The 27,543-nt window shown below is 39.6% G+C and overlaps 1 protein-coding gene across 2 annotated transcripts in view; it reads left to right on the forward strand.

Annotated features, from left to right (window-relative positions):
- The window catches only part of ankrd11 (ankyrin repeat domain 11), a 120,624-nt gene that overhangs the window by 24,041 nt on the left and 69,040 nt on the right, over positions 1–27,543 (forward strand). For both annotated transcript variants that reach the window (XM_080885874.1, XM_080885875.1), the window contains exon 2: positions 9,424–9,503. The gene's annotated coding sequence lies outside the window, so the exon portion shown is untranslated. The remainder of the gene's footprint in view (positions 1–9,423; positions 9,504–27,543) is intronic.

Raw genomic sequence — 27,543 nt, forward strand, 5'->3', positions numbered from 1 at the left:
GAACAAATAAAATACTAAAAAAAGCCAAACAATAACATTTTAAGTTATCTAAGTGACTTATATATATTTAACCTGAGTAGCGAAAGACGGCAGTGGGTTTGAAAACGATCTGCCGGGAGTCCGGTGTTCTCACGGCGCTAGTGAGCCTCGCCCCCGGCTCGCTATCGAGCTAGTGGGTAACAGATGTCTCCGAAAACGTCGGAGCGCTTTTGAAAATATGTGGTGTCTTGATAAACTGAGCAGATATTTGAGGTTTACACAGCTACATTCTCGCCTGAAAATATGTTAAACGTTTATTTTGTGACCCAGAAAGAATAATAAGAGTAACATTAAAACTAACTAGCTGCCGCCATTGTTGGAAACTGGGCTGGGCCGCGCTATGAATTCTGGGACAGAGCTTCTTCTTCTTCGGGGTTTAACGGCAGCTGGCATCCTTGTACATGCAGTGCTGCCATCTTCTGTTTCAGTCCGTTATTACACTCTTAAATCCTACTAATTCCTGCGTCTTTTGGGATCTTACAAAGCTTCAAACGACGCATCGACTATTAAATTAGTCGTCGACGATTTTGATAGTCGACGTAATCGTGACTAGTCGACTAATCGTGGCAGCCCTATGTGCCACAGACGAAACAGCAGACACAGTGGGTGAGAGGGTGACAGAGTTTGTTGGGGTTTTTTTTACCCTTTTCCTGAACTTTGTACAGTGTGGAATTTGTGGATGTACGTGAGCAGATGTCTGTTGAACAGGTAAAACTATATTAGGTTACTAAGTGAAGAGGCTCATCTAATTGTTATGGAAGCCCGTTTCCGCCACTAAAAAAAAAAAAAAAAAAAGGATCCATAACTCAAAATTTTGAGTTATTTTCTTGAAATTTCGAGTTATTTTCTCGAAATTTCAAGTTATTATCTCGAAATTTCGAGTTATTATCTCGAAATTTCGACATATTAACTCAAAATTTTGAGAAAAGCAACTCGAAATTTCGAGTTAGCGCTGCCAATCAGTAATCTACGTGAATGACGTCATTTCCATGTTACCCGGAAGCTGAAGCCCTCAGCTACAAATGCTACAGCTAAGCTACCGGTATTACATCCAGTCGTGAATGCACAGATTGCTGAGTGTTTTCAGCCTGGCTTCACAAATGATGTGTTATTAGCTGAATCACATGGTGTTACTATCAGCAAACATACTTTAATTTGTTGGGATCCGTTTTTGAGTGCGCGGTCCTGCGCCATATGCTTCCGGGTAACAAGAAAGCGACCTCATTCACGTATATTTTTGATTGACAGAGCTAACTCGAAATTTTGAGAAAAGTAACTCGAAATTTCGAGTTATTTTCTCGAAATTTCGAGTTATTATCTCGAAATTTCGAGTTATGGATACTAGCTTTTTTTTTTTTTTTAGTGGCGGAAACGGGCTTCCATAAATTGTGGCTTTGATTTTAAAAAAATATTTATATACATGATGCTTAATCATAGTACTTAGTACTTTCAGTTAAATGTACTAATGACTTGCCATTTAGTTTGATCACAGCTCCCTGCAGTATTGCAGCTAAAAGCTAACCCACCCTTATGAACCCTCCTTCTTCGTGAATGGTGGATCATCTAAAGCTGCAAGAATATTTTGGGGACAACTGAAAATAAGGTTTAATTAGATTTACAACATAGGGTAGTTAGTCTAATATTACTGCTTATATACAGACCATTTACCATTTGTCTCTACTGCTCTGCTATTCTCTCTGCAGTGATCCTGAAAATAACCTCACATGAATCTATGTAAAGTACCTACCTAATGTTGGCTTAGCCATAACGGTTCTAGTGTAAGTGGAGTGATTATCCACAAGACGTATGTAAATAAGTGGCCCTCTGGAATAGTGCTGGGCCATATTCCAGAGGCCGTTCATGGTAATACCGGTATAATGTTGGGCAACGATAAGAAAATGAAATATCGCGATAGAATATGGGTAAAACGCACATGTGCAGTGCCTTTGTTTTCATATGCACATGGTGGAAAAAGCGTGCCGGCGACGGAGAATGAGAAGGTCGAAAGCGGATCGGTGAATGAAATGGATGAACCAGAATTGGTTTGTAAAAATGCTGCAACTTCAGTGGTGTGGAACTGGTTTAGCGTTTGTCCGTCAGATACACAACAAAGCACTATTTTTGGTAGCGCATGCTAGCGGGCCGTCGTTATTACCGTGTTTTTTGGAAAATACAGCACACTTAAAATCAATCCTTTGATTTTTCTGAAAATCGACAGTGCCCCTTATAATCCCGTGTGCCCTATGTATGAGTTCTGGTTGTGTTTACTGACCTCGAAACGATTTTATGTGGTACACGGCGCTCGAAAATCTGTCAAATGTTTTAGTACGACTTTGCTAAGCTACAAAGCCGCACCGCTTGATGGCTTGTCGGAGCATTACGGCTATCGTAGGCAGGAGCCTGGGGGAGTGATAATATTACCGTATTGTGTGTGTGTGTGTGTGTGTGTGTGTGTATAACCTTTTTTTAAGTTTTGTGGATATTATACATGGTTTTGCTGAGGATATGTCGGCCAGTTTCCACTGGAAATGCCTTTTGGTTAAACTGTCAGCAAGGAATTTGCATTTGTGCTGTTAAATTTTTATATAACTTTAATGCAGATAAAAACAGCTGCTCGTTTAAGTGAAAATACATTGATGGTGGGGGGCTTTACACTAATAAAGTTGTGGAGTTGTAAAGTATTTTGTCTAGTGTCAATTATATCGTCAGTTATATCATTATCGCAAATTTTCAAATGCATATCGTGATAAATATTTTTGGTCATATCGCCCTGCTCTACTCTGGAAGGACCTTGCTGTTTTTAGTGATTGAAATATTGATCGCATATATCCAAAAATTGTTCGTAGAGTTCTCTTTTTTTGAGACATGAAATGACAGATGGACGAACTGACCTGTTGTTTGTTGGCCATTGTGCTGGAGTTGTTTTGATGTGCAGGTCTCTATACCCAGGGATGCACATAAGTGGTCAGCAGGTGCGCATTCGCTGTCAAAATTAAAGACGCGCACCAGATAAGAAGTTGCAACGTATATTTGCGTACATAAGATTTTCTGGAGGAGGACAGTAGGGCTGCCACGATTTGTCGACTAGTCACGATTACGTCGACTATCAAAATCGTCGACGACTGATTTAATAGTCGACGTGTCGTTTGAAGCTTTGTAAGATCGCAAAAGACGCAGGAATAATAGCAGGATTTAAGAGTGTAATAACGGACTGAAACAGAAGATGGCAGCACAGCATGTACAAGGATGCCAGCTGCCGTTAAACCCCGAAGAAGAAGAAGCAGCTGTGTCCCAGAATTCATAGCGCGGCCCAGCTTAGTTTCCAACAATGGCGGTAGCTAGTTAGTTTTAATATTACTCTTATTATTCTTTCTGGGTCACAAAATAAACGTTTAACATATTTTCAGGCGAGAATGTAGCTGTGTAAACCTCAAATATCGGCTCAGTTTATCAGGACACCACATATTTTCAAAAGCGCTCCGACGTTTTCGGAGACGTCTGTTACCCACTAGCTCGATAGCTAGCCGGGGGCTAGGTCACTAGCGCCGTGAGAACACCGGACTCCCGGCAAATTGTTTTCAAACTCACCGCCGTCTTTCGCGACTCAGGTTAAATATATATGAGTCACTTAGATAAATTAAAAATGTTGTTGTTTGGCTTTTTTTTTTTTTTTTTTTTTTTTTTTTTTTTTTTTTTTTGTATTTTATTTGTTCCTGAGTAAATCGGTTTGGCTGAGATTAAAGTTATAGTTTTTACACAGCTGAATAAACGTCAAGCAGACAGCTGATTATCAGAAGTGTGAGATGCTGGAGAATATACTCCGGTGTCCTGTTATATTTTAGATAGCAAGGAGTTTATTAAACTTTACCGAAACAATCTGCAAATTTCATTAAAATTGAATAAACTATCATCTTGTCTTTATTTTTAGTTAGCACCTTAAAAGCTTAAAGCTGTAAGCTAACGATAGTTATATAAGAGCAGATGCTGCTGGTGCAATAAGCTGTAGTTTTACGTCCAGTGGATGATGATCTGATTAGTCGACTAATCGCATAAATAATCGGTGACTAGTCGACTATCAAAATAATCGTTTGTGGCAGCCCTAGAGGACAGACATTTGTTTAGAACTCTTAAAGATGTCAAAGAAGCAAGCTCCTTTAAGCAATTACTTTGGTGTTCCTCCACCTCCAAAGAAATGTCAGAAGGAGTCCATTCTGCAAAAGAAGCGTGTATGGTTGCAGGAGGTGAGCTGGCTTCAAACCAATGATGAACACACAGAGATGTGGTGCAGAATATGCCGTGAAAATCCCACTTTAGCGGACAAAAACAGTGCCTTTTATATGTATGCAAACGCGCGTTGCAACTTCTTATTTGATGCGCGTCTTTTATTTTGACAGCAAATGCGCACCTGTGGACCACTTATGTGCACCCCCAGTCTATACCACTTCCATAAATGATATGTTCCCAAATTGTTCACATTAGAACATTTTAACGATATGTTGTTAATATAAAGTTGAGAAATTCATTGGTTTTTTTGGGTTTTTTTTTTTTTTAAAATCCAGATCTCGATGCCTGAATTTGAGCTGCTTCTGTGCATTTGAGGTGCAATACTATTTGCATTAGAGCAGGGCGATATGGCCAAAAATATTTATCACGATATACATTTGAAAATTTGCGATAACGATATAACCGACGATATAATTGATGCGAGACAAAATACAACTCCACAACATTACTAGCGCAAAAAGACAACCTTCCATTTATTTTCACTTAAACAAGAAGCTGGTTTTTATGTACATTAAAGCTTTATAAAAATGTAACAGTGCAAATGCAAATTCCTTGCTGAAAGTTTAACCAAAAGGCATTTCCAGTAGAAATGGGCTGACATATCCTGAGCATAACCATATATAATATCCACTGAAGTTAAAAATAGGTGCTTTGCAACATTAAACTGCAGTGTGCAGTACGCATTTTTCGGACCATAAGGTGCACGGGATTATAAGGCACATTAAGCGAAACAAAGCAGTCAGATAAATCAAACTTTATTAAACTCATTCTTCTTGCTTCCTCCACTTCTGTACCATTGATTCATTAATGTTGAATTCTCTGGCAGCTGCTCTATTCCCATATTAATGACTAACCTTGTATTGTGGATGGATTATCTCAGTTGTTCTCCTGACTGAAGTTTGGTCCGTTTACAGCATCCTGCCATGCGATTGCATTTGTCTCTAACCATGAAGAACCTTCACGTTAACTTTTATAAGTGGAAAAGTGTTAGTGTTCGTCCTCCAGCTTCACTGTTTATGTTATGCTAACATAGCTGTGTCGCTAGCGATCACGTAGCACATCATTATATACCAGCTAGCCCAACTTCAGTAACCCTACAAACGTCACTGCTGTTTAGTTTCCTGTCTTCATTTATGTTGGAAGTGATAGCAGAGCTGTACGTTTGATTTTTTTCAGAAATCTCTCAGTCAGAACATGCAATATCATGCTTAGGTAACTAGCGAAACTAGCGAGCTAACTTCCGCTAGCTTCTTGCTAACTTCTAACTCCGTTAAATGTAATAACTTTTGTTTTCATGGATGCCTGGAAGTTAAACTTTATAGTTACACCTGGTAAAGCAGCAATTCTGATCGTTTTATTAAAGATGAAAGAATTTAGACAGTTTTTAACTCTAAGTGATGCTGCAGTGTTGTTTGACCTGAAGCATACGGAGTTTAGGACCCAGATTACTCCCAGATTTAAGAGCATCTTAGTCCGACAAATATGACAATGACAACGGCCGCTTGCATGTTCTGCAAAAAAATGTGCTTTGTTGTGTATCTGACGGACAAACACCAAACCAGTTCCACATCACGGAAGTTGCACCATTTTTACAAACCAATTCTGGTTCATCTGTTTCACTCAACAATCGGCCATGTGCGTATGAAAACAAAGGCACTGCGCATGCGCGTTTTACTCCCATTCTATCGCGATATTTCATTTTCCTATCGTTGCCTAACATTATACCGGTATTACCGTGAACGGTATAATATGGCCCAGCCCTAATTTGCATACTGCTTTTTGGTTATTTCTTTGTCTCTGATGATCTAAGTCTCCATACATAGCTCTTGAGATGTCTGTTTTTTTTTGTCAGATGCACTAGCATTGGTTCACCCCATTCCATGTGTTCATTATTTCTAGTTTTTGCAGTACAGCATCTGTGATATCAAAGAAAAACACAACTTTTTGTTTCAGTCTCTTACCTCGGTAAAGTCCTGCAGTATTTCTGGTCTGAATGCCCTTGCACGATGCCTATGTGGCCTGTGACACTCTTTATGAAATCAGACAAGGGCCTGAGCTGTTGTTCCAGGTTGACTTTCAGCTGCCTCTGATCTGCTCTATGATAGGACAGCCAGACACAGAGCTGACTGAAGAGGTGCGTTATAGCCTTGGGGAGCACTGTTGAGTTTGTGTTTTATGGTCCAGACTTCTGATGGAAAACAAGTAGTGATTCAGGTTTGCAGAAAGTGAAGCAAAAAGATATCTGTGCCCTGAAACCTGTGTTAAAGCTTGCCTGTCCTCCATAATCCCAAAACATCCAGAGAAGGCCTTTCTCTTTACACAAAGAGAACACACACTTCAGGTGCCATTAGTGGTCATTCACATGGAACTGTTGGTCTCTGTCCTCACTGCACACAGTGAGTCTAGTCTTAAGTTTAAACGGCAGGACATTTGCAGTGTTGATACAGCTGATGAGATGGTTAGGTAAGTAAAGCTCTCTAAACTATACCTCTGTCTTTTTTTCTTTCTTTATTTTGCTGCAACCAAATGTTTGAGGCGCAGTTCTATTCTCCAAGCTCCAGTGAAGAGATTTATCTCTTTCATCAGTCATAGTCTGTCAGCATCAAAGACGGGCTCTGATTCTTGTTGAAGGTCACCATTAAAACCAGGGCTGGTCTCACTAGCTCGCTCACCTTGGAGCAGGATTTAGAAAGGCTTGTAGAAGTGCACACATGTTGTAGCTTATTGCACCGTGCCTCACATATTCTTCTGATCCTCGCTGACATGTGACCTGCAGTGCTGCAATAAAGTTGGTGAAGCAATCTGAAAAACACTGCTGATATTTCAGCAGCTTGATAATGGTGACAGTGAAGATGCAGAAGTGAATATGCAGACCTGTTGTCATGGTGATGCAGAGCTAGAAATGTCTTCTAATTATGCATGATCATGTTAAATGTTTGAAGTCAGCTCTGCATAGTTTGAAGGCGAGGCTTTTTACGAAGAGGAGTTAAGTGGAGCCACACTTTAAGCAGGTGTTTCAACCTGTTGACCTGTATTAGTATAGAAACAAATCTTACACAGTTGTATAGAAAACATAGAAACGTGTCAGCGTTTGGAGACTTCTACAGTCAAAAGTTAGGCTTTTATGGGACTCATGTCAGTCGGGTTAATGTTTTGTCTAAATTTGCCTGTTCAGTAGATTTTGTGCGTGTGCAGCACATATGCGTCACTCTCTCATGCTCTCCTGGTGTAGCTTAGTCAACGCTCTTTATCTAAGACGAAAGCATCAGTAAGAAGTTTGTCGGTTCCAGTAGGTAAACAACCGTTCCACCTTGGTGTTAGTTGGCTTTTGTTCCCTGAGCAATGCACACATATTTTGTGATTCTCACCGCAGATTTCATGTGAGCTGATTTCATAGGCTGTGCACAAAGATGATGATCCATTTTTCTTTCTTGCTTAGTCAAACAGGTGCCAATGAAATATCTCCCTGAAGATGGATATCTGTCATCTGTTCTGCACCGTAGTTGAACTTCTTATGTCACTCGTATTTCCTTAGCAGTTTCTTCTAAAAGAATTTGTGCAAAGGGACAGGTCGGCTGTCTTTTTTTTTCTGTTTAACAGAGTATAATTAAAATATAAAACACTGCTCTCTTTGACATACTCTGCAATACAGGCTAAGCAGAATAAAATATGCATGTCCAGAAGCATTTTGTAGAAAGCTGACAAAAAAATCTCAAATCTTACAAAGGTCTCTGGAGAAGGTAGTAGTGGTTGAATCACGCTCAAAACAAGTTGTTTGTGCAACACGTTGTCTGACTTGGTCAAACAGTACAAATAGCTGGTCTGAGTTGTCATGCTGAAGGGGAAAGGAATGGGGATATTATTTTTATTTTTTAATTTATTTTTTAACAATAAGGGAACATATTTTCATTGTCTCTGGAGTGACACAATGCAGTGTTTTACTATATTGTACAGATAACAGTTGTTAAATTTCAAACACTTTTACTCTTAGTAATATGGTGTGTTAAGCACTATAATGTGACTCGACCGATTAACCTTATCTACCAAAGTTGGCTTTGGTTTCATCGTTATGGTCTTTGTCAGTTGGTTTTTTGTTGGCGGGTTGTTTTTTTTGTTTTGTTTTGTTTTTTTGGGATCAATAAAATGGATTGTCCTTATCCTGTATTACAAACTCTGGGAGGGTGGTGTTGTACTCCCTGTCTGGATTGTAACAATCCATCAATCCTGTACTTCCCACTGGGAAAGCCCCCACAGGTTCCACTCCAGTACAAACACAAATGCACATCTAACCATCATCCTCCTTACCACTCAGGCCCTCCTAGGGAGGTCTGACCTTAATCCTGTCTTGCATTCACACTTGCCACCCTGCCTGTGCTAAAACTGAAAACAAGATGCTATTGAATTTTTCCCTTTAGCCCTGTTATAATGCATTAAAGCATATGAAATGATGTAATACGTGTGGGTTCAGATTGGAGTTTTGTCCCAAAATCACCGGAATGCCAAACCCAACACTGGGCCCCTGTTAAATACCCTCCCATGTCCCGCTGCCTAAATCCTGATAAACCCTTGTCCTCATTGTGTGGTTGGACTGGGGGCAGGGCCAACAGCAGTACACTGACTTCAGGATTTCTCTTTATGCCATTACTCGTTGACCTGTCTCTGACGTATTTCATATAGTCACTTGTTGTTCAGAGGTTGAATTTTTTTTCCCCAGACTTGCAAACCATACAGTCATAAAAAGGATACTGGTGCATGGAAATTCAAATTGCGTGGACATGACATGTCCAGGCGCGGAAGGTTAAGGATAAGGAAAAGTTTATCTTTGTAACATATTGAAATCACTTTGAAGTACATGAGGTAACATGTTTTTGATAAGACAAAGATGGGAGTATCTAGTGTTTAGTTGGAGGAGCAAATGTGGGGACAAAATGCTTCACTGCTTTTCTCAGTTAAATAACTAAGAGATCCTTTGAGGATAAATTTTACCCTCTCCGTCCATCTGAATGTGTTGCATAAAAATGTGAGACTGTTTGTGTTTTTCTGTTCAATAATTTTATATATATTATATATATATATATTATTTTTTTTATCCTTTTTCAGAATTCGTGGATTCTGCAGCAGCAGGTGTATTTTCTATTTGGATTTTAGCCCACTGACATTCTCCTACAGCCATGGAATCGGTATGTTGACACAAATAATTTTTTACTTGGTCTTTTTAGGCCTCTTTCACTGAACCTCTACTAGCGAGAAGTTTCTTCTTAAAAAGATGTTTTATGGCTGTTTGTTTCTTTTGAGGGCTTTTTGGGATTGGGATGCATGTTGTGTGCAAAGACATTCTTTACGAGGAGAGCACAGGAATCAAATGATATTCACATGGAGAAGTTTTCAGGTGTTTGCTATGGATTGAAGAGTTAGCTCTGAATTGACCTCTCTTTAGTTTAGGTGACCCTATATTCATAGCTTGTTCTCCTGAAGTTCTTGACTAATTTCATTGTGATATATTTGTAGAGCCCCCCAAGAATTAGATTTGGATATTTTGCAAGTAAACTTGTTTGATATGATCTTGTGTAAAACCAGTTTCTATTAAAGAAAAATGAAAAAATGGATAACTCCAGCTCTGGTGCGGTGTGACAGTCTCTCCGTGTTATTCCCAACATGGTCTTTACTATCAAACATCCATTTTGAAATCCAGGTATAACCAAATAAGCTAGAGTAATAATTCTTTTGGCATCTAAAACCAGACGAATTGGACTTGGATATACCGGATTTAACATGTCCCAGACCACTGTTTTCTTCCATTTGGGGGTAGGGCTGGGCCATATCATACCGTTCACGGTAATACTGGTCTAATGTCGGGCAATGATAGGAAAATGAAATATCACGATAGAATATGGGTAAAACACGCATGGGCAGTGCCTTTGTTTTCATACGCACATGGCGGAAAAAGCGTGCCGGCGACAGGGAATAAGAAGGGCGAAAGCGGATTGTTGAATGAAACGGATGACCCACACTTGGTTTGTAAAAATGCTGCAACTTCAGTGGTGTGGAACTGGTTTAGCTTTTGTCCATCAGATACACAACAAAGCACTATTTTTGGTAGAGCATGCTAGCGGGCCGTCGTTATTACCGTGTTGTTTGGAAAATACAGCACACTTAAAATCAATCCTTTGATTTTTCTGAAAATCGACAGTGCCCCTTATAATCCCGTGTGCCCTATGTATGAGTTCTGGTTGTGTTTACTGACCTCGAAACGATTTTATGTGGTACACGGCGCTCGAAAATCTGTCAAATGTTTTAGTAGAACTTTGCTAAGCTACGAAGCCGCACCGCTTGATGGATTGTCGGAGTGTTGCGGCTATCATCGGCAGGAGCCTCGCGGAGTGATACGTACTGTGCTTCAGCATAGTATTACGGTATTGTGTGTGTATAACCTCTTTTTAAGTTTTGTGGATATTATACATGGTTATGCGGAGGATATGTCCTCCAATTTCCACTGGAAATGCCTTTTGGTTAAACTGTCAGCAAGGAATTTGCATTTGTGCTGTTAAATTTTTATATAACTTTAATGCAGATAAAAACAGCTGCTCGTTTAAGTGAAAACACCTCGATTTTTTTTTAATATTTGTTTTGCACGAATAAAGTTGTGGAGTTGTAAAGTATCTTGTCTAGTGTCAATTATATCGTCAGTTATATCGTTATCGCAAATTTTCAAATGTATATCGTGATAAATATTTTTGGTCATATCGCCCTCCTAATTTGGGTTTGCAAAAATCACATAAAAAGTGCATGGAACAACAAAAACATAATCCAAACAGTTTATCGATCTGATCAGCTGTTCAGAGCACCTCCTACATTGGCATATACGGCATCAAGTTGTCAGCATGAACTAGGGCTGCTCAATTAATCGAATTTTAATCACGATTACGATCTGGGCTTTCAACGATCATTAAAAATGACTGAGCCGATTATTAGCCCCTCCCTAATTTATCCGCGACACCTTAAAGGCCGGTCCGTGAAAATATTGTCGGGCATAAACCGTCCGTGGCGCAAAAAAGGTTGGAGACCGCTGATTAAGAGGACCCGAGGGAAGCCCGGAAAGCTAAGCAGAAGTTATTTGGAGAGTGACTGCCGTTGGTTGAAAAGAGAGTTTAAAAAAAAAAACTTCAGTGGTGTTGCACACTATTTTATATTATTTTTTAAAGTCATTGTTAACCCTTTAAAGCCGGTCAGAGCAGCACGCTCCGTTTTGCGTAACTATTGTTAAATCCCTGTAGAACCTGAACCGTGTAAGCTAGCGCAATAATTTGTTTTGCATATGAAACCGGAGGAGTTGTACTTACATCTTATGCCATCAGCTTGTCCTCGGTCACGGTTTCCTTCCACATATAGCTTTGCAAAAATTGCATAAAAAGCGCTTGCAGGAACAAAAACATAATATTCCAGAAACACGCTTTGCCGATCCATCAGCTGTTCGTAACACTTCCCACAGTGAAATGATGCACATGCTGTTTTCTTTGCAAATTTGCATCATAGGATTGTTTTTTGTTTTTCCTGCAGTATATAAAAATTGCTGTATCTCCAAAATAAAACTATGAAGACACTCAAAATAAATTTCCTGTTGATGTAAACTATTTTTTGCAACTTTATTGTATTTAAAGTTTTGAGGGATAAGCCTCTTAAATTTCTCCAAGTAGAAATATATGTAAACAAAACAAAAGCGATTTTCAATTTTTTTTGTAGTTTATTGCACTTTTTTGCAATTTATGTAATTACTATGGACTTAATGCATACATATTATTAAAATATGGGCTATAACAGTTGTATTGATGTATAGCAACTTGAAATGCTCCCACAAATGGCACTACAGCATGTAAAAAAAATAATATAAGCTCTGGTGGACTCGGTTCTATAGTAGGTCTTAAAGGGTTAAATAAATATCGTCAAATAATCGTGATCTCAATTTCAGTGAAAATAATCGTGATTATCATTTTTGCCATAATCGAGCAGCCCTAGCATGAACCTCCATGTGGTTTCATGCTCACCGCTAACTACAAAAATAGGAAAAGATGTCATTTTCATGGGATTTGCAGTTTTTTATTTCCCCTGAAGCCTATCAAAGCTCCACTGGTGCTATGGCATCATCATATGGTATGTTTTAATGCGTTACTGACTAAATTGAAATAAACATCACAATTGTGTTAAGTGTTTCTATGAGGGCAAACATGTTTTGTTGCAGTGCAGCTTATATACTTACCAATGGTTTGTTTTATTTTTAGAAAGCAAACTTTGTTATTCAGAATTTTCACTTTGGCTGCAAATATATATCAGTTATAAAATGCTCTTTTTTTCTACTTATCATTAGACCCTTTACATGCACATATGTGCCTAAATGCTACAAGTAGTTGGATTTACTCTGTATTGTTAGGCATGCATGAGACTGTGCAGGAGATGCTTGTACCAACAGGCAGGCTGAAAGCTCAGCAGCCCCTGAGCTCTATCCATTGGAATGCATGTATTAAGAATAGGGCTTAGTGCAAGCCTAACCTCTGCTTTCCTGTCCCATTGTCAAAGGCTGTGTGTGTGTGTGAGACTGTAAAAAAGTAGGTCACAGCTCATGTAGTGCAGAACTAGCATGTGTCCAACAAAAGCCCTCCGTTACCCTCTATCTGTCTCACTCACACATGCATTGCACACGCACAAACACATCTTTATGTTTGATTAATGCGAGTAGCTGAGAGCACAACCCATTTTACTGTACTTCTATCAACAAACACGCACTGCCTTGTGGCAGGAAATGCAGTAAAGTTGGTAGCAGTTAAATATAATTCACAGATGAGATTGAAATGAAAGGGCAAAAAATAGTTGGTTTTGTTTTTTTAACTCAGCTGCTGAAGGTTCAGCGTCTGGACTGTCTGCACTGCCCGACACCCAACAGCTGCGAGGCTGCCTATGCACCTCTTCTGCACAAATTCATCTCTCTCTGTTTCCTCCCCATCCGCCTCTCTCGCGTCCCTGCGCCTGTGGCCGTGCACTAGCAAGAGCAGCTTCTGTTTACCTCTCCGAGCTGCCTATATCTGCTTACTGTCAGTGGAAACCAAGGAAACTGATCACAAAGCTTATTATCGTACCAGGAGTGGAGCGCGTGTGTGTGTGTGTGTGTGTGTGTGTGTGTGTGTGTGTGTGTGTGTGTGTGTGTGTTGCCACTCTCCTCCTCCCTCTCCTCATGTGATGCTGGTCACATGGTTTCCAGGCAAGCAGCTCAGTAAATCAGAATCAGACTTTTATTTTTAACCGCTTTAAATCCTCCACCTGGTCTCCGTGGTTAGCAGAGTTGACTGAGGTTCCTGGTGATTACTTGTTCTTTTCTCTGCCCTGTGTGTTTATTATTACCAACATGACTGTTTTGGTGTCATGTCTGCATGAGTTGTCTGCGTGAGTTTTATGTGGGGTTAACAGTGATCTGCTCGTACAAATGGTACAGACATCATTTTAGCGTTATCTTTTCTCACATTCATTTTTCTCAGCCTGAAGTAGAGATTCCTGATCAAGATTGTGTAGCTGAATGGGTTGCATAGTGAGCACAGATTTTTCATATCATGACTGAAAGAAGAGGTTCTACTACGGTGCACCAAAGCCCCTGCGCTGACTTCTTTATTAATCAGCATCCATACTGCGTTTTGACAGAAATGTTTAACTAATATGTTTGTAGAACTACGTTTATGAGCGTATGAACTATGACCACCATTTGTCTGTCCTAACTAGTAACCACCAGAAATACCAGCTAGTTAATCCAATTTTCTGTTTGTTTGTTTGTTTGTTTTTATTATATGCAATTCCAGTTTTCTGTTGGTTGATGCCACCCACCACTAGCAGCCTCAACAGACGGCTGCGCCCCTCTTTCCTTCTATGTCTGGAAATTGTAAACAAGCAAGGTGAAAAGTAAGCAGATGACAGCTGAGTGAAGCAGCCAGTTCTGCAGCACTTTGTTGTAGAAAATGAGCAGTTGTATATTGGCTGTGTCCGAGTAAACTGACACATGCGTAGCAGTATTGTGCACAGGCAGTGTGGACACTAACCTGTAACAACGAAAGGCTGCTGGCACACTAGATAAATTAATCCGAAGTGGTGTAGCTGAAGCCCCACCCACATATGAAGTGATAGACTTGTCATGTCTATCCAGTGGCAGTTCCAGATTTGATTACTGATTAACCATTATCAGAGGCATTCTTTGATATGCCTTTTGTCGCCTGAAGTCAGGTTTGACTTTATGGTCTCTGGCCAGTATGTTGCCATTAACCACGTTCTGTGTGGACAGGAAGAACCACACAGATCTGCAGCATTTAAAATATGATTTGACTATCGAAAGATTCTAAATTCACATGTAGCACATGATTGTATCCTGTTTCAAATGTTTTCTTGTTTTTAGTCTTTCTCTGCTTTAAACAACTGATAAATTAGTCATCAGAAAGATTCCTAAGTGATGGGAACGTGTCTTTACTGCATGGCTTCTGTCTCAGTCTATGCTGTAGCCAGCCATCAGCAGTGCTGATATAATTCTTTTATCTTTCAAAAGAGGAGCTGAGAGGGGAGATGTCTGGGTGTTCGATTTGGTGCAGATGAAAGGGAAAAATTCTTGTAATCACACCTCCTCCACTGGCTCCCTCACAACTCCCCTTCTATCTCCTCTTCCTTCTCCAAAGCAGGGCTTGTTCCTCAGTGGGGATTAGTGTGAGCGGCAGCTCTGAACAGGGAAGTGGGCCCTGCCAGTCACATTACATAACTCGCCCCCGCTACTGCGGCTCGGCATGGCCCGGCTGGAGAGAGGACCATAGAGGCTTTGTTTTCCCAGCCTTCCCTTTTCCTCTCCTGTGCTACTGCTCCTCCTCCCCCTGAAGCAAACTGCATACTGATGCTGTATAGAAGGAGCCTGTTTACAGGGAACAGGCAAAGCACTGTGGTATAGAGTTTGGAGAAATACGCTAATAGCCACACTGAATGGCAGAGAGCTCACATCTTAGGCATAGGAATTTGAGGTCCGCTATAGATTGTTGAGATTCAGGAAAATGGGAAGAGGGGGAATGCAGTACTAAGCTTAGCTTCCTACCCAGCGGCTCCATATCAGTGTGTTGGACTTTGACTTGCATTTGATGTGAAATATTTCAAGGATGACAGGCTGTGAGAGAGTTTAACTACTCCCTTATTGTTTTTGTGTCATTGTCCTGTGCTTTTTTAGCACACTCACACAGACACCCTCTTCCCCATGTGGCAGAATGCCATTTCTAGAGGGTAGTGAGTGGGAGGCCAGTCTTCTCCGTGTAACGAAGGTTCAGACCATTTAGCACTATGAGTGAGTGGAAGTAACTCGTAGGCGTGAGAGTGAAAAGAATACAAAGCATCGCATGGCGGAAGGCACATAAACACATCTTGCAGCATTGAGCTTGCTCCTTATTACTGCTGTTTTTTCTGCCATGAATTTGGGATAGTTAACAGATTGTTTCAGTGGTGAAAAGTGGTTTAAGTAATTTGGCAGAACATGATTGACTCTTAGAAGCCATGGACATTGCAAATCCATTTATTCTGTTTGTAAGAATTTAATAGCATGTCTTTAGAGACAGTTGACACCATATTTGCGAACCAACACATAATTGGGGGTGAAGAAGTTCAACTGTTACTACTTCTTTTCATAGATCATCGTTTTTGTTTTCTTGTTTTTTTTTTTTATAATTTCTAACTTAATTTTTGTGTCACTATATCAAGCAGTCTAGCTATGCCAGTAGGTTTTTATTTTGTGTTCATTTATGCGTGTGATTTTCAAACCACGTGCAATTACACTTGGTTATCAAAAAATGACTCTTATGAATTCCTAGGAAAGCAGAATTCACATCAGCTCGTGGCACCAATTTCAGCCATTTTGGAAGGTATTAAATCAACATGTAGTCCAGTTTTTGTTTTTGTTTTGTTTTTTCTTTTTCAATACTCACAGAAAAATTGACACAGTTGTTTTTTTTTTTTTGTTAAAATGAAATTCTACAACTCTGTATTTGAACTCTGTTGGAAGCTACAAGAGCAATGTGGTCTTATGTTTGATAACATGCCACCTTGACTTTACAATTGGGTGATTGGGTTATTTTCACAGACCACAGGCACCCTGCCCCCCCCCCCCCCCCCCAAAAAAAAAAAAAACAAAAAACAAAAACAAAACAAAAACACCCTTCCATTAGGAATGACCAAGGGGTACTGCAAAAAGGGGAAATAAATACTTTTTTCTTTTCAGCGCTTTTAACACAATTCAGATCTGGTTGCCATGGTGACTGTAACCTGCTGAACTGCTTGGCCCCTCATCACTGCATGCTGGTATATTTCATACTGCATTTGTGTGCAATCAGATTGGACATTTCTCTAATTTATTGTTCTTTAGGGTTTTCTCTCTGTCTTTTTATTGTATATATTTGTTAAAGAATGCATGCGTATACAAAATGTTATACACCGAGAGAGAGTGTGAGTGGCCAACGCATTCAATACTGTAAACATAGCATTTATATCTAATCCCGCTCCTATATTTGCTTAAAAACACACAAAATAGTGGTATCACTGCATAGCTATGAACACAGGATGTTGGTCTGCTTTCATCTATTTAAAAAAACAAAAAAAACAAAAAAAAAACTTAAATCTGCTCTTGCTGGGAGGTCATGGTTGTTTCTCAGGCAGTGTTTTCCTCAAGCTAAAGTACATGTTAATACACGCACGCACAAAGAGGAAGTGTACCTGATGGTTAGACTGATTTAGGCTCACTGCTGCTTCATGATGTTGGTGGTCTATGAATTGCCAGCTACTTATTCTATCATCAGCCGGAACCCTGTATTTAAAAAAACAAAGTCTCCTTGCTGAGTCACATTTTCTTCTTTCACTTCTTGTTTTTCGAACTGATCTTAAACATCACATCATAGCAGCTCACTTTCATTTTTGTCATGTGGCAGTATAATTATTGTTGGATTTATTTATTGTTAGAAGATGCTTGTCATTTTGTAAAATTACAATTGTTACATTACATCCTTTCTTTAAGGGGAAATCAGTTAAAATAATAACTTCCTCCATATTCTTCTAGATTATTTGTAAAAATTGAGAGGGCTATGCTCGTCTGGTTTGTATTTGTGTACTATCTCGGCTTCATCTCTACATTTTGAGACAGGCTTGAGTGCGCTTTCAGTGTGTCAGCCATGAGCCAAGTTCCCATCAAAGAGTAGCTGCTACACCAAAGACTGTGTTTAGATGTGACGGCTAATTTTAGAGCTGCTAGGCCGTTGTCCAAGGTGGGGGAGGATAAGATAACATTGAAGTAGTCCTCCCTTCCCTACACAGTTTGGTTTTGTTTGTCCATCCAATAACCCTCTTTCAGCCCCTGTGGCTGTTGTGCATAAATAGAAATGCTGGGTGGTGGTGATAGTGTGTGCAAGCCTAAATCGTATTCATATTTTCAAGCTCTCAAATGTTGTCTTAGATCTTACTGACAAGAGCACAAGCAATGACACATGCTGTCGCGTGCCAACATTGTTTGTATAATTGGTTAAGCGAACTTCAAAATTGGTGCTAAAAAAGAGGTTTTTGGTTTTCCACCAAAAGGAAGCTTTTTGTAAGTGGGATTTAATATACTTAAAAAGTACTTACTAAATGGCAGAACAGGAAAAAGCATCAACTGCTTTTATGTCAGGTAACACAGACACATTTCCTTAATGGCGTGGACTAATCATGCAGATATGCATGGTCACCCTCCAAACGCCCATTGTGAGCAGAAATAACCCTTATTATGTATTATTGAAAGTGAGGACAGTGGAAAGATAACAAAGCGATTCATGTTGTCTTGTTTTCAATTTCATGCTTCTGTGTCAGTTGTAATGGCTTAACCTGGATTAAGAGTTGGTATAAATTGCAAAACTTAACCATATGTTTTACTGTGTTTAGAATCTGTGCTACTCGGTAAATCTCCTCTCCTAGAACAGCAGTTTAAAAAAAAAAAAAAGGCAAGCAAAGGGCCATTAAATGTTGAATGAGTGCAGAGAGCGGCTAAGATCCGTACTCTACAGTTTCTAGCCATAATAGCACCGATAATGGACTGTGTTCTGATTTGTTTATGTCAGAAAAGCATCTGGTTTCAGGAAATTTAGCCCTGAGTGGGTGTAGATATGTTATTTGTTCTTTTATTTATTTATTTTCTGCCACTGATCTGAATTTCATCCATTCAAGCCATGCTCACACACAAACAGACCTACGAAATCCCAGTTACTCACTCACTGAGGCCGCACAACATATGTGGCAAAGCTGTCCCTGTCTGGCCCCACTCTCTCCAGTCCCTCTCACAGCCACAGAGCAGTGACCTTGGTTTCAAGTAGCTATGCTCTGTTAGAAAGCCAACACCTCTCCGGGGATGGGCTGACCTTGTTGTCTGACACAGTGTAAGTCTGCACGCCCCTCTCTCTATCTCTCTCTTGTCTTTTCTCCTATTCACTCTCCCACACCTCAGTGTCAACAGCCTAAACAGAGTCCTTCTGTGTTAACTTCACCTTTGCAAATGCAGAATAGTATACTGCACAGGAGTAGCCCTCTATTGTTGTGTTGTTTCAGTGCAAATGCAGCAAGACTGCGAAGGTTCTGCAGGTTTGGGCCTCTCCCTAGCCAGGTGTTCCTTCATCAGACAGCCTGTCCCTCTCAGTGACAACGCATCCTTTTTATAAGGGTGCGTGCAGCAGTGCACACGGGTGTCCCCTTCCTTTCTGTCTCTGCCTTTGATTTCCTGCAGCTGTTCGGCTGTGTATGTGGCATGGACGGGTCCGAACATGAACACAACTGAAAGAGTTTTTATAGGTGGAGATTTTTTTATGCTTCTCTACTAAGCTTATTTCTCTACTTCAGCCTTCTTGCTTTATATTGACTCTTTCTGTGCTTTTGGTGTTTAGTGTTATTGTTGACACTAAACACCCCCTAGTTTTCACTTGTGGTTACAAAAAAATGGGGGTCAGCGTTTACGTGCACTCTAATTGTGATTATAATCATGAGCTCTGTGTGACTGACCATTCATCTAGTTCACATTAACGTCCTTAGCTTCACTGTGCTGTGTTTTGAATATTGTTGGAGATGTTTTAGAAAGGCTTCTTTAGCTTCAAGGCTTCTGAGTGGGTGTATCATTGTAGATACTTTACTGACAGCACCGTGAAAGAAAAAATAAAATGCTGGCCTTTATAACTAACTTCTCAGCCAAGGACAGATATCAAACATGGTCCTCAGAATCACTTCTTAGATAAAAATTCAGGCCACTAGTTTAGTTCAGTGATTGAGCGGAAGACAAATGCTATATGGCTGAAATGCAGGGGGCACCAGGTTTGAGTCCAACCAAAATGGGCAAAAATGCCCATTTAATAACGATGAACATTCTGTGACAGGCTAACTTTACTGTTCTAAACATTAAACATTTTTAAAATATAGTTATAAAAATATAGTAAATAGGTCTGGAGTTTTTCTTGTAGCTGTCTTTTCGTATGTTCTAAGTGAATTTAGTGAAACTAAAGATATTCTCAAATGTTGAATAAAAAGGGACAGAAAAAAGAGCATTAGTATCTTGTTTATTGCTATCTGGAAAACATTTCCCCCTGTAAATCACAAAGTGCTTTGCAAAAATACTCATACCTGTCAGCATGGTGGCTTTTGATGTGTGCAGTCCAGTTGTGTCTGTTTGTGTATGCTTTGCGTCAGGCTTCAGACTGTGTAAAAGCTGGGCTGGGGCCAGCAGCCAGCCAGGAGGACAGACGAGGAAGCAGATGGATCTGTTTGGACTTAACCCTTCCCACGCCACTTCATCCTCTGGGCCTCGCCAAACCTGCACGTCTCTCTGCAGAGCAGAAGGAAGGGAGCGGAGTAGCTGACTGTGGGTGTGCATGGAGTTCGGGGGGATGGGATGCACACTGATGCTAATACCAGCAAGCAAAGAAGATGGACACAAATCAGAGCGAAAAGAGAGACTGTGCCTTTGCAGACTTTTAGTTACACAGTTTGTGTGTCATGAACTGTGCTAACACATGGCTCCTGCCTCCATGTTGGTCCACTGCTGTCTCCCTCCAGCTCTTTCCCCTCCCTGGTGCACTTTGCTGTCTGCTTTCTCAGCCAAACCAGCACTTAGCTTGTTTGTCCTGGGACTATTTTGCTTTTTCTGGGATATAAAGTCATCATAACTTGTGAGATCCCTCGGCTCTCTTCCAACTGTTTTAGTCTGTGTTATTGCTCAGGCCATCTTTCATTGATGGCGATTTCACCTGCAAATATATAATTTCTGACACTTGTGTATAAAAACCCATTTGCCGCAGACAGGCATCCATCGCTATCTCCTGTAAGCTTGACTTGTTCAGCACTTGTAAGCAGGAGTATGTCCTTAAAGTGGTTTCAGTGTGACCATACTGCATTGGCCTGTCCAATTTGTCTACAAGCATAACCATAGAGGGTTTGCATGTGACCTGAGTTTTTGTCGACTTTCCCACAGTTATTCCAAAATCTACAGCAAATGTCCAAAATTTATTATAAGCTATCAATACAAATACTCTCAAAATAGTCATTTAAAAAAAGCAGACTTCTACTGATATGCACCAAGCAATGTAATGCTTTTTCTGCCTGTGTAGTAACACCCAAGCAAATAGACAGTTGTTGGTCATAGATTAAACATTCAGAAAAGACTATCAGTTCCATTAGACTCACTATTGCTCTTTAGACTGGTAATTTGTTATTGTACACATCCATACACTGCGATATGATTTAAATTTTAAGCTTTGTTTACTACACTGTGTGTGACGTCAACTGGAGAATAAACATTGTTTTTGAAAGCATTTTCATTTTCTTTTAGTTCCAGAAACACTCCCAACAGCAGCATGTTACTAAAAATGTTCCTTAGGTTGTTTTGATAAAACAGGAAACACTTCCTTTCACTTTGCCCTCTCCATTGTGTTTAGGGTGTAAAGTCATGTCAAAATATGGGACTACATGCCCTCTGTTTTAGTTGTTTTGGACTCACAAATTTGATGAAGGAATGTGAGGTCCTGGTTTAATGGCAAATCGATGGTTGCTGAGTAAAGTTTCTGGAAGACTCCCTTCCTGCTCTCTGTGTTAACCAGCGGACTGTAAATAGAAAACCCCAGGGGAGGATCAATACCACATCTGCCTGTTGATAAGGAGGGAAGCTCACTCTGTGAAAGAGATGTTTTTTCTTGTAGTGTGTGTGTGTGTGTGTGTGTGTGTGTGTGTGTGTGTGTGTGTGTGTGTGTGTGTGTATCATATTGAATCTAAAAACATGCCACCAACACTTTTTGTCACGTTGGAGTGGTTGGGCAGGTTGGTTGACTTTGTCTTTTTGCCTGTCAAGCTGTGCCACAGGTTTTGAAGGACAACACACAGTTGTCTTAAGTATTATCTTGGCTTCTCTGTAACATAGTGTCATTTTTTTCTCTAAAGGAACACATTTGTTAACAATAGCTTTGGTACCCCTTTAGCAGGCCTACCAACTACGCACCTTTTGCCACCACAACAACCTTTGTTAAGCTACACTGTGTCCTCCCCCTTTCTCCTCCCCTTTGTCATCTACCAATAGAAGCGAGAGCTGAGTGTGGCATGGGGGTGGGTGGCGGGACAGACATCTGTGGTCCTTCCTCTTCAGCTCTCTCTGGGCTTCACTGAGTCAATGTTATTGTTCTCAGAGATGTAGATAACCATAACAGAAGGAGAGCAGGAGACCCATGGTCAACTAGAAAAAGGGGTGGAGCACTGAGGTTTTTGTTTGAAAGCTATCAAGTCTATAGTGTTTTTTTTTTTTTTGTTTTTTTTTTTATGGGGTCATGAGTGGTGGGGGTTGGGAAGGATGGTCTTTAAGGCCCTGACCTCTGATCTAAAAGATATATTCAGGACTTTTGCAAGACTGCTAGCTGTGCTTTATATTTCTTTTTATACTATTTTACTTGTTTCACCCAAAGAAGGGTTGTGTACTGATCTCTTTATTTAGCAGCCATCAAAACTCTTCTGTTCATGCAAGTTATTTTGTACCTCTTTCATCTTGTGACACTACTGATATTTTTTTTTTAATCTCTGTCAGAGTCAGTTGGGCCTTAGTATTGCTTTTGTTCAGTGTTTTATTTATTTTCGTAGTAGTGTAAGCGCATATATATGTAGGTTTGAATATGTGTATGTTTTCCCTTTCTTTTTTTTTTAATAGAAATGCCATCTGATTAATTAGACGTGTTTTTTTGCGTAGGTCCTCCAAAGATGACCTTCCAGTTATGTCAGTTTGTGTCTGTATGTGTGGTACACTGCTTGTTTTGGATAGTATTTACCAACTTTGAGAGTGCCTCTTTTCATTTGCCTCCATGCCCTTTGAGTTGGAGAATATTAAGTAGTGTATGTTGATGTATCAGGTGTTTTAGAGACGTAGAGGACCAGTATGATTTATACTTTTGCTATTTGGCACCATTTCTTTTTTTCTTCTTTATGTTATGTCGTATGTGTGCGTGTGTGTGTTTGCCTACCAACCTGAATTCTGAGGTCTGACAGCAAGACTTCAGATGTATAAGGATGAATAAAGAAGGAGAACATGGGAATCTTAGGTGTGTCACATGGCATATTAAGGTTTCCATGTGTTTGGCTGGGACCCTTGAAAGGGGAAAAAGTGAATTATTTCATTTAAATTTGTGGGTTTGATTTTTTTTTTTTTCCCGGCAATGTATTCCTTTTCCACTTCATTATTCAACATTTGCTCCAGTTGTGAGGGTTATATTTAGAAGTGTTGTTGGGGAAACCAACACTCTGTTTATCAAAGATAGTCGATGGCCTATTCCTTTGGTTTTAATGAACTGCAGCTCAGGGCAACTAAAAAAATTATTTACACAAACCCGTGGACATAATCCCTCTGGTCCTGCCACCTTTTCCCTAAGACTGTGATTATGTGTTACCTCATTAATACTTCCTTGTCTTCAACCGCTAAATGCACCCATCTTGTGAAGCTAGTAAATCAATGTAAACACAGTTTTGTTCAGTCTTCTGTTTTTAATGAATTAATTTGATTAGCGTTTATAAAATATTGTGCCTTAAATGATGAAACACTAAAAATACGGTGAGTCAAAAGACAGAAAGATCAAAAGACCTTCCAATTATAGGCTTTGTCGTGTCTTTATCCATTTTGGTGTTACGTACAGCGAACACAATTACTTTCATTTGTTTATTTCCTGCTCATATTCCCAAATCCCCGTACTTTACCTGTGATTGGCTCTTACCCTGACATTTTTGTCTCACTCTATCTATTCAGCCCTAACCTCACCAAGCTATGAGGATTAGCCAGTCAAAGGCAAAGTTGGGGCTGAATATCATAGAACATGTGAAATTGAGAGTGATTAGTCTGATGAGAAAGCTTTAGGCTGATTAACACGACTTAACAGATGTTACATTTACAAAAGCTACAAATTGACCTATCTTTGCTCTTGAAGTACATTTTACATTTTGTATCTATTGAAAGCAAACTTGTTAAAACCTTGTCTGAGCCACAGATTGCCGTTTTGTTTGATTTTTGTTTTGTTTTCCCCCCCCCATGGCCAGAAGGGAGAGTGACTCACTTCATCCACCCTCACATTGAGAGGGTTTGTGTGCTTATGAGGAGCTAGTGCCGTGTGTGTGTGTGTGTGTGTGTGTGTGTGTGTGTGTGTGTGTGTGTGTGTGTGTGTGTGTGTGTGTGTGTGTGTGTGTGTGTGTGTGTGTATACGTGTGACAGTGATGTGTTCAGATAAGACATCAGAGGTGTGGTTACTGTCTATTTTCTGTCCTCCACCTTTATCTGTTGCTCCTGGCCACATCACAGAACTTACTCAGCCACAGAACATGTAAGGTTTTGTCAGTCAGCTATAACCTGCTGTGTACCCTTAAATCCTAAGTGAGAAGGAAAATGATAAAATAATGTAAATAACGAACAGTCCAAGCTGCTACCTCTGTACACATTTTTTTAAATGTTTTTTCCAGGTACCATTATGCCATTGCAAAGAGCTGGTGACGCTTAGTGAATTTAGCCAGTTGTGCAGTATTCAAGTTTTTACAAACAAAGGTCTTTGCTGCTGAAAAAAGAAAAGAGGAAGATGAGCTTGTCAAAACCTGATGGGGATGACTGACAGATGTGTAATGTCTTTTCAAGAGACATTAGCGATGATCTGCAAATCAACAACAACAACATTGTTGACCTCAAAGAACAGAGGACTGTTCTTTGAACTCCTTTGCATAGCAGAAACTGGAAAGTTGAGATTGTGAATTGAGTAATAGTTGAGCTAAATTTACATATGTATTTGCAAAGCCTATTGTATTAATTCTTAGAAATTTACCACAGAAGATGGCTGTGCTGTTCCAGGTCCAGAATTAAATACCATGCATTCTACAGTCTGCTATATGGATATTGACATTGAAATGGCAAAAAATCATTGCATTTTAACCACAGTGTTTGTAGACTGGCAAGTGTTGAATTATATGCACAAAATCACAACAACAATAGCTATTTTATATCTCTTAGTCCCATGCACAAAACTGCTGTGTGTGTCCGTGTGTCCCCTCCTCTTGGACCACGAAGAGTTGAGCAAGCATAGTTGATGCACAGGTTCAGCTTATCCCCTGACCATTTTTACCTATATTAGATATATTGTAGTGTTGCCTAGCAGACATATAGTAATGGAATAAAATGAGCCATTGTTTGCATTTGTACACCTACACTTTATAAAAGCATTTTGGTCCATGAAAGTTGAATTACGCATGATACATTATACCACTATTGTGTTGCCTGGCAAGCCACTTACCAATGGGCTAAAATGACCTCATCATGGAGTGTTTTGAAAACCATACTTGAAGTTGTTTGGGGTTTTTGTGTACAAGAGCACTGTCACAAATTTTTGTGAATGTGTCAGTTATGAAATTCTGAAACAATCCAGATGTTTTGAATAACAAATGACCGATACGAGTGTTTTTGTTTGCTTGGTTGGTTTTATTTTTGTTAATTACTTAACCTGTTTGTGTCAGGGGAAACAAGGATGTCTTGATTCTAAAAGTAACAGCAGTTTTAAGTGCGATGAAGAGCTGAAATATCTTTAAATGTTCAGTCCCTGCAGAATTGAAACGACACACCAGCTACTGCCATACATGGATGTCATCTGAGTCACCAAAGTCTAAATAAGGTGAAACTGCGTTTGAATCTGTAGTTTTTCTAGCTGATGTCATGGTATCATTTTTAGTACTCGGTGATCTTGACTATAGTGCCCTCCATGTAAAATATAGTATATAATATAAGTATCTAAGAAAATAAATATAGTATAGTCTACTGCATTGCAGACTATAATGTTGATTTCAGATGGCTTCTTTTTTGTAGGTAGCACTTTAATGTTCATATGAAACCTGTATGCCGTTGTATGGAAATACTAATGTAAAAGCTCCAATTTCGCACTTGGTGCAGTAGTTTGTATCTGTGTGTTGGCGCTGAAAGCAACAAAGTGCCAACATTGCAAAGCTTATGACGTGCACTTCTGTTATGACTGTGTCTCACAGGAGTTGATTCAGATCTATGGTGACTTTGAAGTGCTCCTTTGTGGTCCTGAAGTTTTGTTTTTCACTGACAGAAATGTAAAAAAATAAATAAAGAAAAGATATTCCTTTGTCACACAGGACTAAGGGCATTTAGTTGTAAATGTAGAATAATCTTGCCAAAGAAGCATGAAGAGGCTTTGTTTTTAAAGTGAGCTCTTGTGTCAAAAAATAATGATGCACTGATTCGCTCTGAATTGGTATTGCTGGTACAGAACTTTTTATGTATTATTTGTGTAATTAATAACATCACGGTATAAATAAATGGGAATGATTATGAACAGAGCGTTGGTGTCTGTAGTTTGATTGGTCAGTAGTTGATTAAATGTTGCATTTTATTTTCTCTTTCTGTGTTTCATTTAGTGAAAAGGGTTCAAGTGTTCCTTCCTCTTACAATGGTGAATTACAACTGTTTGTATGCTACTGGATTGGTCATAGAAGCATGAGTGTGTGAGTGTGTCGTAAACGCAGTGTTTTTATTTTCATTTTATTTTTAGATTATTAATCATATTTGGGGAAGTCATCATTGCAGTTTTTTTTTAAGAAGTCCTTCAGATTTCCTCTTTTTTACAGATGTGTTTTATAGTTCAAGCCTCTAATGACACGCAACTCCAGCCTGATATAGAAATTTCAATTTGAAGTATGGATTTATGCTGCTTTTCTGTCAGAATCCAGTAGTTATCGATGCTGCTCACAGTGTCCCCTGATGTGGCTGAATACCAGAACTGGAACAGTAAATTATTCTGCTCATGCCTGTCACACACAGTAAAAAGCCTGGAAGGAAATGTATGCTCTCACATAAATAAACAAGTGACTTGACAGATGTGGAAATGGATGGATCTGTGCTCAATTTCCAGAAAACGATAAAGACAGAATTTATTTTTTAACCATTAGGGCTGCACCTTGTTCTTATAATGGAAAATATTTCTGCTGTCTGGGTTCACTGGGTTTGAAACTATTTTAAGGAGATTTTAAGTTATTTTTAAGTTTTCTTCCCACATTGTTTTTATTACCTTTGCCGTATTTGGTAAAGAACGCTGGGAATACTTATTCTACTTATAGTCAAGTCTATTATTTTACCAATAACATGTTTGACCCAGAGCCAGCCCCGGACTTCCTAGGACCCCTAAGCAAAATTCTGCTTAGAGGCCCTCCTGTCTGACCTGTGAGCCATGTAAAACATTTGCCATTGCCACACAGTCACACCTGACACCACACTGCTCCCACTACAATCTTCCCTCCTTCAAAAGCTTTGCTGTCACATTCTTGGTCTAAGAATAAGTAGACCTACTTAGAACTGATTGGTGTATAAAAGAAATCGATATTTACTGAATCGTATGTTCTTGCTGCTGCTTTTTTGCCCCACTTGGCACTCTTATTTATGTTGCTTTCTTTTGCTTTGTGTCTAGCAGTTTATTTTATTGACGTGATTCGCCATGTTTCCCAGGTGCTGCTGAATTTGTGTATTGAGCATAGCTGGGTGCTCTGTCACTTTTTTGTTTTAAATTATGATAAGATTAAATCAACCCTTTAAAGCCCTTTTATGTTCAATCGGGACACCTTATCCTTGATATTGGCATCTGTTGGCATTTT

This window comes from Rhamphochromis sp. 'chilingali' (genome assembly GCF_963969265.1).
Source record: "Rhamphochromis sp. 'chilingali' genome assembly, chromosome: 6".
In the NCBI taxonomy this organism is placed as follows: Eukaryota; Metazoa; Chordata; class Actinopteri; order Cichliformes; family Cichlidae; genus Rhamphochromis; species Rhamphochromis sp. 'chilingali'.